Genomic DNA, 13,146 nt, shown 5'->3' on the forward strand with positions numbered 1-13,146 from the left:
AGGAGCTCCCGCGCAGGCCGGGAGCTCACGCGCACGCCGCCGGGTGATCGCAGACAGGCAGGTAGGCAGGCAGCTGAAAAAAACCCCCTCTGGGGTCCTTGGGTCCTTCCTGGGTCTGTTGTCGCGCAGGCCGGGAGCTCCCGCGCAGGCCGAAGGCTGTTGTACTTTTATACCTAGAGATACCAGGTCTGCTTCTTCGGGATGTAAACAAGGAGTCTGCTTTGGTTTTGGCTGCATCCTCACCATCTAGAAAGAGCCTGGCAGACTGCAGAGCAACAAACCATTTCTGAGTGAATAATGGGTAAGAATGAGTGAGGAAGACTTGCAGAGCAAGAACTGATCAAAGGTGAAGGAGAGCAGAAGGGTCCAGTTCATCTTCATCAGCAACCAGTACTTGAAAGTTTCCCTACATTATATGCATATAGAGCTGGGTGTGGTGGTGCACACCTGTGATCCCAGTGCTCAGGAGGCTGAGGCAGGAGGATCTCTTGGGTTTGGTCCAACCTGGGGTACATAGTGAGTTCAAGGCCAGCCTGCACTGCATATTGCAGCCCTATCTAAAAAGAAAAAAATCCTGTATGGAGAGAGAAGAGAGATAGAGAGGAGAGAGAGAGAGAGAGAGAGAGACAGGTCCCTGGGTGTCCCAGGAGCCCCTAGAGACCCCCAAATAGCCAGATTTGTAAATTCCCTATATGAAATGGCAAAATATTTCCATAAAACCTATCTCCCATATCCTTTCACTCCTCTCTAGATTCCTTGTAATACCTAATAATGCTAATGCTGTGTGATTAGGGATGACACTGTATTATTTAGGGAACACTAACAAGGAAAAAAACCTACGTATTCATTACAGGGACAAGTTTTTTCCGAATATCTTCAATCTACTGTTGGTGCGTGTGGACAGATGGGGGAGGGAGAGAGAAGAAAAGAGAGAGAGAGAAAGGAGTTAATTTAAGAATTACTCTAAATTAGGTGTGGTGGTGCACACACCTGTAATCCTAACACTCTGGGAGGCTGAGGCAGAAGGATTGTAAGTTAAATCCCAGCCTGGGCAATTTAGTGATTTAGAAAGATCCTGTATCAAAACAAAAATAAAAATAAAATAGGGCTGGGAATGTAGCTCAGTGCAAAGGCCCTGAGTTCAATCCCCAGTCCCACAAATTATAACACTAACATAATAATAGTAATAAAATATTTTAAATTACCCTAAATGTGTTGTGTTGGTCTTGAATTTCAATCTTTAGGTTACAGTCACTATATTCCATACTGGTCTGGTAGCAGCTCCTCTGTGCTTTTTCAACCAAACACTTCAAATCCTACAAAAATGAACACCTTGTTTGTGACCAGGTACTAAACTCAGAAAGCGATGCAACGAACACCATCTGGATTAGATTATCTTAGAAGTAACTAGATCAATCCCCATTTTCCCCCAGCATCTACACAAAACACTTTTTCTTTTCTTTGGGATGCAGAGCGATCCCCCAACCCCACCGCCACTTGGCGATGAAGCCAGGATCTCGGTGCATTTGATAACTTAATGCCACTTTTACTAGCACTTAAAACTCACATATGAAATCTATACTTGAGCTTTGCTGCTTGGAATTGGCCAAATCAGGGGCTGCCTCCCTGTGGACAACAAAGGCTCTCAGAAACATTCAGGGTCACTGATCAACCAGAAGGACCTGTAAAGCCAACCCCAGACGTGAGGGCAGAAAGGAGCCGTCTCCAGCCCACCTCGTACAGAGCTTTCAGCACGGGACAACTCATTTCACCTCTGCCCACTTTCAAGATGTGTAGGATGATCACAGTGGGCATGCTACCTTCAAAGTAGAAAGTAAGACTCAAGGGCTCGTCTTTAGTGTTTTATTTGGTTAATTGGAAAATTATATAGTAATTTCACTGCTCTTAAGAGTGAAACCTTTCTTACACTTTAGCGATGCTGTTTCAAAAGCAGCATGATAGACCTTAAAAAGCTATTTTGAAAGTGGAAATGACGGGGTGGGAAGAGGATAGCTCGGTTGTACTCCTGACTGAACATGCTTTGTTCCCCGAGCGGGTAACAGAACCAGCGCCTGAAGTTCCTAAAGTTTCAAAGCGATGTCAAGAGCTGCTGTGAGCACAGGTCGGGCTTCGTGTTCATCCTTAAGTGATTCCCTGGCACGCTTGCCCCAAAGCCGGTTTGAAGCCTCCCCTAGCAGGCTCGGCTTCATGAAATGGCCCACACTCTCTGTCTTCCCCTGTGAGCTCTTAACTCTTTCTTCGCTGACCCTGTTCCTTCTACCTCCCTCAGCCCGTTCTCCATCCATTGCCTCATTTTACACGTCTCATCCCAGCTGTCTTCTGGACAGACAAGTTGAAAATCAGACCCGTAGTTCATCGATGGATAAGCTGACAATCAGTCGGCCAGTTCACTGGTGTCCACACGATCAGTTCTGGGCATGGGTGGATTCTGCGTTTGGAAACCCACCTACTCAGTAACAAACCTCAGACGCTTTCCTGGTCATGGGCAGAGGTAACAAATTTGCGTCGCCTGAAACATTATTCCCCCAGCTGAGAACAAAGCAGTATTCAACCTTTCTGTGTCAGCTCTCATATAATAAACAACGTAAACAACGGTCCACATCATGGCCTACTTAGTACCATGTTTTTCGCATTTTAGGTTTTTTGTTATCGCTGCTGGTGGTGACTTCATTGTTTAAAATGGCCTCTCAATACGGTGCTTTGGTACTGTCTAATGTTTGAGTGATGTGGCTAACAGAAAATACCTACTTAAGGAGTTTCATTCAGGCCTTCCCAGATTGACAGATCTTCCCCCTAATACCTCTGTGCAGGATTTTGGAATACGGAGTGTTTTAGTCACTTTCCCAACCCCAGTACACAGTACCTGACACCCACAACTAAAAGGAGGAGCATTTATTTTGGCACACATTTCAGACGTTTCGTAGTTGTGTGGTTGGGAGACTCCAAGGCAGAATGGCATGGCAGAGGGGTGTAGCAGAGGAGAGCTGCTCATGGTGGCAGACAGGAAGCAGAGAAAGGAGGGAGGCCCTAGGAAGGGAGAGGAACCTTTCCAGGCCACGGCCCCAGCGGCCACCTCTCCTGACCAAACCCCACCTCCAACAACAAGCCAGCTTCCCACGATCCAATCCCCTTCCAAACACTTGAGATTTAGGATGCCACTTTAGATCTAAACTACAGCAGGGAGGAACTGCTCAGGCCCTCTCACTACCTTAAAGTTTGTTTGCAAAATTGTGCTCAGGTTTATCTTAAACGTACAGAAAGAGAAGGGTGGGAGAGAAATAGAGACTTTACATGAATTAATAAAGTTGAGTCAAAGATAAATTGCATCTATAGGGACCTGAAAACTCTTTGAGTATAGAGGCCAGGCATGGTGAGTTGCTTTTACTTGACAGACTGGAAGAGGAAACAGTAAGGACTGGGAGCCGTGACTTTTACTAGCACTTGAACAGCTTAGTTCTGGGAAGCCTGAGGGCTCCAAGAGATTCCCAATGCCATCGGAAGGCAAAAGTGCCCACTTCTCCATTCTTTGCTAAAAAGAGACCAAGATGCTGCCCTGGCCTTAAGGATAAGAGCTGCGAATTGATTATTGCACCTGCCCAGCAGGTGAATGCTGCAATAGGATATATGGGGGGGATGAATCTGACTTGCCCAAAGGTGAGAAGGGCTTCCAAGAGAGAGATGATGCCTGCAGAAACAGCAGGTGACCAAGTGGAAAGGACCCGCAGGGAGAGATGTGCAGAGACTCCAAGGAAGCGTCTCAATCTCCAACACAGCTGGAATGCAGGGTGTGAGATGGGAGTTGAGGCTGGGAGCAAGCAGTCCTTGTAAAGGAGTTTGGACTTGCATCTGAAGGCGGGTGAGAGCTACTGCAGGACTGTGCACAGGGTGACGCTGGTCAGATTTGCAAGGCAGAGAAATCCTGAGTGGCCTGTGTGGAATGGACAGTAGAGACCCACAGTGAAGACGTGAGGACAGCTTTTAATGGGACAGTGTGCAGTGCAGAAGGGGGCAGGAGGAACTGAAATCAGGGTCAAATTCATGGGTTCAGGGCCCGGAGAGACACACAGGGCTCCGCATACCAAAGGGACTTGTGAGGGGTTTAATGTTCTGCGGTCGCCATGTTGACATTCTTAATTATTTTTCAACTTGAGTTTTATCAGTGCTCCCAGGGGACAACACAGCACGTATGTGGGGAGCCACCTGCCGTGTGAGGTACGGCCATGCCTGGTCACCTCCTTCCCATGGCGCAGATCAAAGAGGACCCACAGAGAACGGAGGTTCAGCAACGCCCAAGGAGAGCACAGGACAAGCGTGTTATGGATACAACTGAGTCTGTGGCAGATGCTGACAGCTCTATGGGCCACACTTTTCAGTGAGAACCAGAATCTGCTTCAACGGCTAGAGGAAGGCAATGCCAGGCTAAGAGACAGGGACAACCAAAAGCCCTCGTTCCAGCCTCCCTTACTCCTTTCACTTTGCTCATAGCTAACGATTTACACAGTGTGAGCAACAAAGTCAGCGAACATTTACGATTGCTTTATAATTTATAACAATGAAAGACGCATTGCCCTTAATCCCCCTCAAAACACTCCCCTCACTTAGAACACATTTATTCCACCATTCTTGCCATTTTCCGAAGCAGTTCTGGAAGTCCTCTTTCATGAGTGTTTTTATAAGGTACGATGGAAAAAAAAATATGGTGAATGCTGCTGCGGCACGTTACCCAACAGAAAGATAAGGTTGGACAAACACGAGTGTGTCTTCATCCACCTCTGCCTTATTCGTTGGATTCGACCATGTGACTTCTGGCTCTTCCCCAAAGACAAAAGGATCATGAAAAGGAAATATTGTGAGTTGATTCAGGGCACGAAGCAGCCATGACAGCACAACGAAAGACATCCACGAAAGAAGATTCCAGAGCTGCTTCAGAGAGGGGCAACAATGGTGGGACAGATGTGTGTTCGGATCAAGGGTGTTTTCAGGGATATTAATGGCGTTGGGTCTTTTACTGTAACAAATTTAAAAAATTTTTTAACATTAACTATTTTTGTGACTATACCTCATATGCTAGAAAAGATGACATAGTAAAGTTCTGTTTTGTTTTGTTTTTTTTGGTACCAGGAATCAAACTTGGGTCTACTGAGCTTGAAAAGCAGGTGCTGGAACCATTGAGTTAAATCCCCAGCCTTTGAAATGATGGCATAGAAGTAGAGAGGAAGAAAGGAGCTCACAGTTCTCTGTCCTTGGAGTTTTTCCTGACTCACCATAAGCCAAGGGCAGAGAGGGGCAGCAGAAGATGCAGTGATGAAATAAAAACATTCGAATTAGTTTCTTTCAGTTTTCTCAGCGTTGTCATGAGGGGGAGAAACACTTAAAAGTAAAAATTGTGTCACTTCTGTGATTTCACATCCAAGCTAAACGCTTATATATAGACTGTGTCAATTCCGTGATTTTTTTAAAAAGAAATCTGAGTTAAATGCTCTTGTAGTTACACTTAAAACTGACATTGTGTAAGAGAAAGACAAACTAGTTCTAATCCTTTAAAATGTTTTTTCCTTTACTCAGGAGAACATTGAATGTATAACAACATGACAAGGAGGGAGGGAGGAAGAGAGAGGGAGAGGGAGAGAGACAGAACCAGGACCTTCTACATGACAGGCAGCACTCTGCCACTGAGCCTCAGCCCCAGCTTAAGTAACTTCAACCAACGTTTTCATCTGGTTTTGGAATGAGGGACCAACTTTATCTATTGTTGGCAATTTCGGAGACTGAACCCAGGCCCTTGTGCATGCCTGGCAAGTGCTGTGCCACTGAGCTGCACCCCCAGCTCCCTCACACTTTCATTTTGCACTGGGCCTCGAAGCTGATTGTGACTGTGCTGAAGAATTAGCCCTAGAAACAGCAAGTGTGGTTGGAGGGGACCCGGGGCCCGGGGAGAGGGTGGGTTGAGGCATGGCCTCTGGGTTTTGAGCTGGTGCTGCCATTCGCTTGCACCGAAGAGTGGGCTTTGTGATTCTGCCCTGCAGAGGTTGAGCCTGCCCGGCCTTGTCAGAAGTTCTGAAAGCGACCTTGGGGAAGACAGCAAGTCAAGTGGCGGCCCAGCCCAGACAGATGGCTATGTGAGAACTGTGTGGCTGGGGATGCTGGGGAAGGTAGACATTTAAGAGAGGAGACAACGAAGATGGTTCCTCATGAAGCAGACTGAGGCAGGGCGTGACGGGAGGAATAGGGAGAAGATGATGCAGAAGCCAGGTATTGCAGGGTTGACTCTTAGGGGGTTTTACCAGCACAAGGAACCCTGAACAAACTGTTCAACCTTTCTGATCCGGATGGTCATTTATAAAATAAAAATAACAACTTTAATCTCGGGGTCATTGTGGAGATTAAATGAGCAGCTCTCACGAAGCACTCAGACCTTCTCAGGGCTGGGGAAAAAGCTATGAAACGGGGGGCTTACAACAAAAAAGAGTGATTCACACTTCTGGGTGTCAGAAGTCTGAGATGAAAGTATGGGCTTTCTTTGAAGACTCTAGGCTGGGTTCAGGCCTCAGCTTCTAGAAGCTTCTAGGCTCATGGCAACAGGATTCCAGTCTTTATGTGACATTCTCCCTGTGTGCTTGTCTGTGTCCAAGTTTCCCTCTTTGTTAGGACACCGGTCGTGTTGGATCAGGGCCCACCCCAGTGACCTCATTTTAACGTGAACACCAAATAAGGTCACATTCTGAGGTACCAGGGGTTGGGACTTCAACATGTCTTTTGTGAGGGGACATAATTCAGCCCACAACTCCTCTGCCCAGCATCGGCTCTGGATAGATGTTCATCTTTTTGATATCACCTCCATTCCTTGTTGTTTTTGTCAAAAGCATGCAGAAAAGTCCGGTAAAGGACTACCTGAGGCTGGGGAGTATGGGTCTGTTGTGGAAACGATCTCCACAGCTGGTTCTCCTCCAGCAGCACTAGAAGCCCAGGTGAAGGTAAATAGATGAAGAAGAAGGAACAAAGGAGAGGGAAGAACACATTCTGATAACGAGGCCCAAACAGCCACAGGCAAATATATGAACAGCAATGCAGATAGGGAAAATTGCCCATCGCCCCAACCTCCTTTGCTTCAGCCCAGGGACAACAGGAGGCCTGAGATATCTGGAGGTGGCATAAACAGCGCCCCCGTCAACCTGCACCCACCCACTGCTCCTGCACACTTGCAGAAAAAAAGCCAAGCTTTGCTCACATTAAACCAACCATTAAGCTGCCTCCCTGGGGTCAGCTCTTTGCCAGCAGCCAAGGGGCTGCCTCAGGCTGCCGCATTTTAATGGTAAGGACAGTGCCTGATCTGGAGATGAACAGTTTACTAACTTGTTTACTAACAAGGTGACTCGGCAGAAGTGCCAGGCAGGGCATCACCTTAACAGAAATGATTCCAGGGGCTAATCTGGGAGGGAGCCATGGAGGCCAGAAGAAAACACAAGGAGCGGCAAGGTGAGCCAGAACTTAGGAAGAAGGAGTTGCTCTGTTTGGGTACAGAACTGCAAAGAAAATGTGTGAAGTATAGCAGTGTGCTCTGTGGGCCGTGACAACCCTCAGCCAGGCTGCAGGTGAGCAAAGGCTGGCTCTCTCCCCAGCCCCTTCTAACCCAAAGCCCCTTCCATACCCAGCACTCTCTCCTCACGCCCATCCTAACACCAGAGAGGCTTGGGTGCTGCCTTCCCTGGACCATTTCCCTTACTCAAGCTCCAGATCCTAGAACCTGTCCTTTTTCCCTTCTTCTGACCTAAGACATGCTTGTCCTGAGTTCAAGAGCCTTTCAGCCTTGCTGGGCAGACTGCTAAGGGAGAGGACCCATTCATCTTAGTGAGTTAGGCTGGCACTGACTTCTTCGACCTAGAAGAGGCCTTCACCCCAACTCAACCAAATAATCAACGCTCACTTCAGGATGACACAGTGTCAGGACATTCACCTGGTGTGATGATCCAGAACCCAATGCTCTGGCTGTGACAGTCCTGCCCCAAATGCATAAGAATACAACCAGGAGTACACATCAAACAAATACAAATTAAAGGGGATTCTATACAACATGTGCCACGTATTCTTCAAGAAAGTTGTGTCAGTCCGTTTTGCATTACTACAACAATAAACCTGAGGCAATTAACTTATGAAGAGAAAAGGCTTATCTAACTCACGGTTTGGGAGGTTCCAGTCCAAGATTGGGCAGCTCTGCTGGTTTGAGCTTCTTGTGAGGGCACAAGATGGCAATGGCAGGGCACACACAGGGGAGCAGATAACACAAGACAGGAAGTAGAGAGAGAGAGAGGGAGACCAGGATCCCTCAATCCCCTTCATGTCTCCTTCTAGGACTGCCACCAGTGACTTAAGGAACTCCCACTAAAACCCATAGCATACCAGTTCCAACACGTCCTAATATTGCCACCCTGGGAACAGACCTTTATTGTTTGGGTCTTTGGGAAACACACAACATCCAAAATGGCCAATGCCAATGTCATGAACAATAAAGACTGAGGAGCTGCTTCAGATTAATGGGAGTCTCCGGATGCACGACAATTGAAAATAATGTGTGATCTGGGATGCTCTCTTACTCTAAAGTACAGTCCGCCATTCACATCCATGGATTCTATATCCATGGATTCAACCAACCACAGATCAAAACCATTTCCAGGGAAAAATTGCATCTGTCCTAAATGTGGTTAGACTTTTCTCCTTGTCTTTAGTCCCTAAATGGTAGGGACTACACAATTTATGTACAAATTTACATTGCGTTCAGTGGTATAAGTCATCTAGAGATGATTTAAAACAAGAGGATGTTCACAACATAAATGTGAATACTACTCCATTCTACATGGGGGACTTGGTTCCACGGGGTGTCTTGGAATCTGTCCCCCTCTGATACTGAAGGACAACTTAACATTTTTGTGACAACTGGTGAAATTTGACCGAGGGATTAGAAAATATGATTGTAGCAGAGTTAATTTCCTGATTGTGATCACTATTTTGACTATGTAAGAGTCTATCTGGGCTGGGGACTTAGCTAAGTGGTGCCACAACTGCCTACCAAGCTCAAGGTCCCAAGTTTGATCCCTAATACCTAAAAAAAAAAAAAAAAAAAAGTGTCTATCTGCATTCTTAAGGCCCACATAGGGATATTTAGGCATGAAGGAGATCTTGTGTATAATTTAGAAAAAAAGAACAAGGCAAGTGTGGCAAAGTGGTAGTATTAGGGAGTGTGAGTGAAAGGTATAAAGTATGTCTTTGTACTATTTTTGCATTTTTTCTGTGTCTGGAAAAATAGTAATAAATATTGAACATTAAATAAATAATAAATTGATTTATGAATAGTTCTGGTCCAAGATCGAAGGGCTGCACGTGGTGAATCCTTCTTGCTGGCAGTGTCCCATGCCAGCATAGGACATCATGTGGTGAAGACACGTGTCCCATAAGAGACCTAACCAAACTGGCTTTACAGTGGACCCGTTCTCAAAATAACCCATTAATCCATTAATCTATCCATGAGGGCAGAGAATCACCTCTTAAATGTCCTTTTCGGTCCCATGTCTTAAAATCTCATAATGAGAACTAAATTTCAACCTGCCTTTTGGAGGAAACAGGTTATACTTAAGCCACTACAGCCAGCTCAGTGGAAAAAGTGCTCTCACCAAAAGTGCTGTCCCATCAGGTGCAAGGCTCCAGCCTTTACCCAATGCCCTGCCCTAAATTTCTCCCAGGCTACACTGCCCAGAAGGGTGGCCACCGGCCATGCTTGGCTCCAGAGAGCTCAAGATGAGGCCAGTTTGAACTCATATGTGCCATAAGTGTAAACACTTGCTAGATTCCCAAGTCTTCACAAAAAAGGACATAAAATATCACATTAATAGATGTTTTATATTGATTAATATTGAAATAATAACATTTGATACACTGGGTTAAATAAAATTTACTATGGAAGCTCATTTCACCTCTTCCTTTTACTTTCTCTTTGTGGCCACTGGCATATTTAATAGTACAAATGTAGATTGCATTATATTTCTATTAGGCAGTTCTGTGCTAAAGTCTGCATATTGTCCTTCGGTGACTTATTTGCTTGGTGATAATTTTATTAAAGTCCAGGAAGGATTTAGTGTGCAATGGAACCAGCCCTGGGCCCTGCATACTCTGCAGAATTCCCTTGTGGTTCTTCTGTAATTCCTGCAAAGTCTCTCTCCCCATCATTAAACTGTAGATACCGTCAGAAAATGTCTGATTCTACAGCTTGCTTGAGTAATAATAATGATAATTACACTAATTTACAACCTAACCTCCAACTCTGCAATTTTAAGCCAGTCTATGAGACTGAATCACAAACATTTGACATTCTTTACAGCAAAGCTCTCAATTAATACATCAGACTGCCTAATCCCTACCTATAATTTACCTCCCCACAGAAAGAGAATATGAAAGTAAGGAAGATAAATGGTACAAAGTAGAATTTCATCAAAGACTCATTGGCGGTAATGAGTTTCGTTACAGAAGGTTCCAGAAAGTTCCATAGACGACTGTAGTTCGAGGTTGGTTTGTAGGTCATCATTGACTATCTTCTAATGATGAAGGTCCCTGGTTCATGTTTTAGCTCCACATATAGGAGCAGTAAACTCAGAAATTATCCTTAATCAGAGATTCCTCATAGTAAATGACCCAGGGTGCAGACAGCCACGTGGATTTATCTGTGTCTATTTCCACAGACTGACCTTCTTGTCCACAATCTGGTTTTATCCTAGAGCCAGCCTGGTGTAATCCATGCTATATACAGGGTTTCCATGTCAGATTTCCCAATATGAAGAAGTAGAGAGGCTTCAGTGGAACTTTCTGAAAACCAGGAAGAAGGAAACAGGTTGTTTTGTTGAGGACAGACTACATCAAATGTAGGACCAAATGTGTGGTTTGAGTAAGAAGTTACCCCATCTCATGAACAGCTGTCTGACAACATCCTGAGAGGGTTTACCAGCCCAGCACCTATCATCTATTTGTGGTTGAGAGGAATCCAGGGCTTGAATATGATACTGTTTCTTTCTTTCTTTTATAAGTAAGTCTATTGTATAATCTTTAAGAAGAATGGGCAGAGAGGAGAACCAAATGCGTACTCTACATAAAACATATATGAAGTGAGAAAAAAAATCACTGTTCACTGTTCAACATCTGGAGAAGAAAACTAGGACAGAGAGCATCTTCATACTGAAGTTTTTTTTGGTATCTATACCCAAAAAGTGCATACTGCTTGGGTGAGGCACTGGGGAAGATCAACAACATTGCTAGGCCTCCATTTTCAAAACCATATTAGGAAAAAGAGTAGTAGCTTCTTACAACAGGAGGATCTGAAAAAAAATATATATATATAGTCTCCTATATCTATAGAGTCCACATCCATGAATCCAACCAACATTAGGGAGGAAAATGTGTGTCTGTGTTGAACATGCACATATTCTTTTTCACATTATTTTTTATTTTTTGGATTTAGTTGATTTTTATTTACAGCTTTTCTGGGTTTTTTTCTTTTTACATTTCAGAGTTTTTCATGTTATTTATCCCAAAACAATGCATTATGCCAACTCATTACCTAACATGTTCAGCATTATGAATAATGCAGACATAAGTTAAAGTGTACAGGAGGACACGTGCAGGTTCCATGCAAATATGTTATACAAGGGACTTGAGCCTTTAAGGATTTTGGCATCTGAGGGGGTTCTTGGAATCAGACCCCTGTGTATACCAATGAAGAAGTGTAGATATATATTACACACACGGTCAGTACGTTTTTACTTTTATTGCCAGAAGTCACGTTCCTTAAAACAGCATCTTAACCTTTGCTTAAGAACACGATAACTTTCTATGAAGAGAGTGTCAAGAGAAGAGATACTTTGTTGTCTTACGATGAGCTGATTCTGAAAGCTGGGGTCCTACAGTAGTAGCAAGATGAGCAGAGACGAGGAAATGAGCAAAACCCTCCCGTTGGACAGCATTCTTACATCACCCACTTGAAAATTAAATCTGAAACAGAGTTCTGACAAGCCTGCTATTTTCTTCAGTGCCAAGAGCTGCACAATAGATCTTTTTTTTTTTTTTAACAAAGCTCTTAAAATGCTTGGAAATTCAGATGGACTGAGTCATGAAGCTGTACAAATACTGCACACCCATTCCTGCTGGTGCCCCGCTCCCTCTCTTGGAAACAATGCTATACTTTCTGTGTTTGGCAAAAGGAGAGAAATATTTTTAGTAGAGTTGTGACTTGCCTGTAAAAGGGAGCACGGTCTGTAAGGAGGAGCTGTCCCAAGGTCTCGCGACCTCTGAGATGAGGTGGCGGCTCTCTTTGCAGACCAATGCAGAACTCTCCTTCTGCTCAAGGTGACCCTGCCACTGTGCTCAGTCCCATAGCCACATGGGCTCTACATGTGTCTAGTAAGTGTACGTCAGCACAGAGCATGCACTTCTGCACAGAAGTAGCACACACGTGAGTGCGCCTAGGCTGCCTGCACATGTGTGTGCAGAGACAGGTGGGATGAGCATAAGGGGCAGGAAGGATGAGTGCAGGGAAAGGAAGAACAGACACCAAGGGGAAGAAGATCTCAGTACAGACACCTTTCCCCCCTTCCCTGCACCTACTCTGTACTGAGAATGGAACCCAGGGCCTTTGCTCTGAGCAACATACACAGCCTTTTTCTTTTCTTTTTTATTTGAGACAGGATCTTGCTAAGACTGCTGAGTTGCCCAGGCTAAGCTTGAATTTGAGACCCTTCTGCCTCAGCCCCTCAGAGTGCTGGGATCACAATGGGCCACCACACCCAATTTCTCTACCTTTTAAACATTTAAATAAAATTGCCCCTGCCTCATGTCACTGTTTTACTGACACTTCAAAATAATTGAGATGTGTCACAGATGCACACTGACTTGTGTGACTTGGACACCTTCAAGCCTGGACTTGCACACTACTTCACAGAGTAGTGTTTTAGTTAGGCACTAATGACAACCAGTAGTCCAGCTTGAAATGTGGAAGACCAGAGGGGCAAAGACACAGGCAATTTCCTTGGAGGAAAGAAGGGAGGAAAAGCCAGAATAATGGAGGATGGCAATTTTAAGCCCAGCCTG

General features: G+C 44.9%; 1 protein-coding gene across 4 annotated transcripts in view; it reads right to left on the reverse strand.

Annotated features, from left to right (window-relative positions):
- The window catches only part of Eva1c (eva-1 homolog C), a 90,132-nt gene that overhangs the window by 65,042 nt on the left and 11,944 nt on the right, over nt 1–13,146 (reverse strand). Inside the window, exon 2 of one of the 4 annotated variants that reach the window (XM_019205185.2) lies at nt 1,206–1,316. The exons of the other annotated variants lie outside the window; for them this stretch is intronic. The gene's annotated coding sequence lies outside the window, so the exon portion shown is untranslated. The remainder of the gene's footprint in view (nt 1–1,205; nt 1,317–13,146) is intronic. 4 annotated transcript variants of the gene reach the window in all.

The sequence above is a fragment of the Fukomys damarensis genome, unplaced genomic scaffold (assembly GCF_012274545.1).
Source record: "Fukomys damarensis isolate Sample0158 unplaced genomic scaffold, DMR_v1.0_HiC HiC_scaffold_24, whole genome shotgun sequence".
Classification (NCBI taxonomy): Eukaryota; Metazoa; Chordata; class Mammalia; order Rodentia; family Bathyergidae; genus Fukomys; species Fukomys damarensis.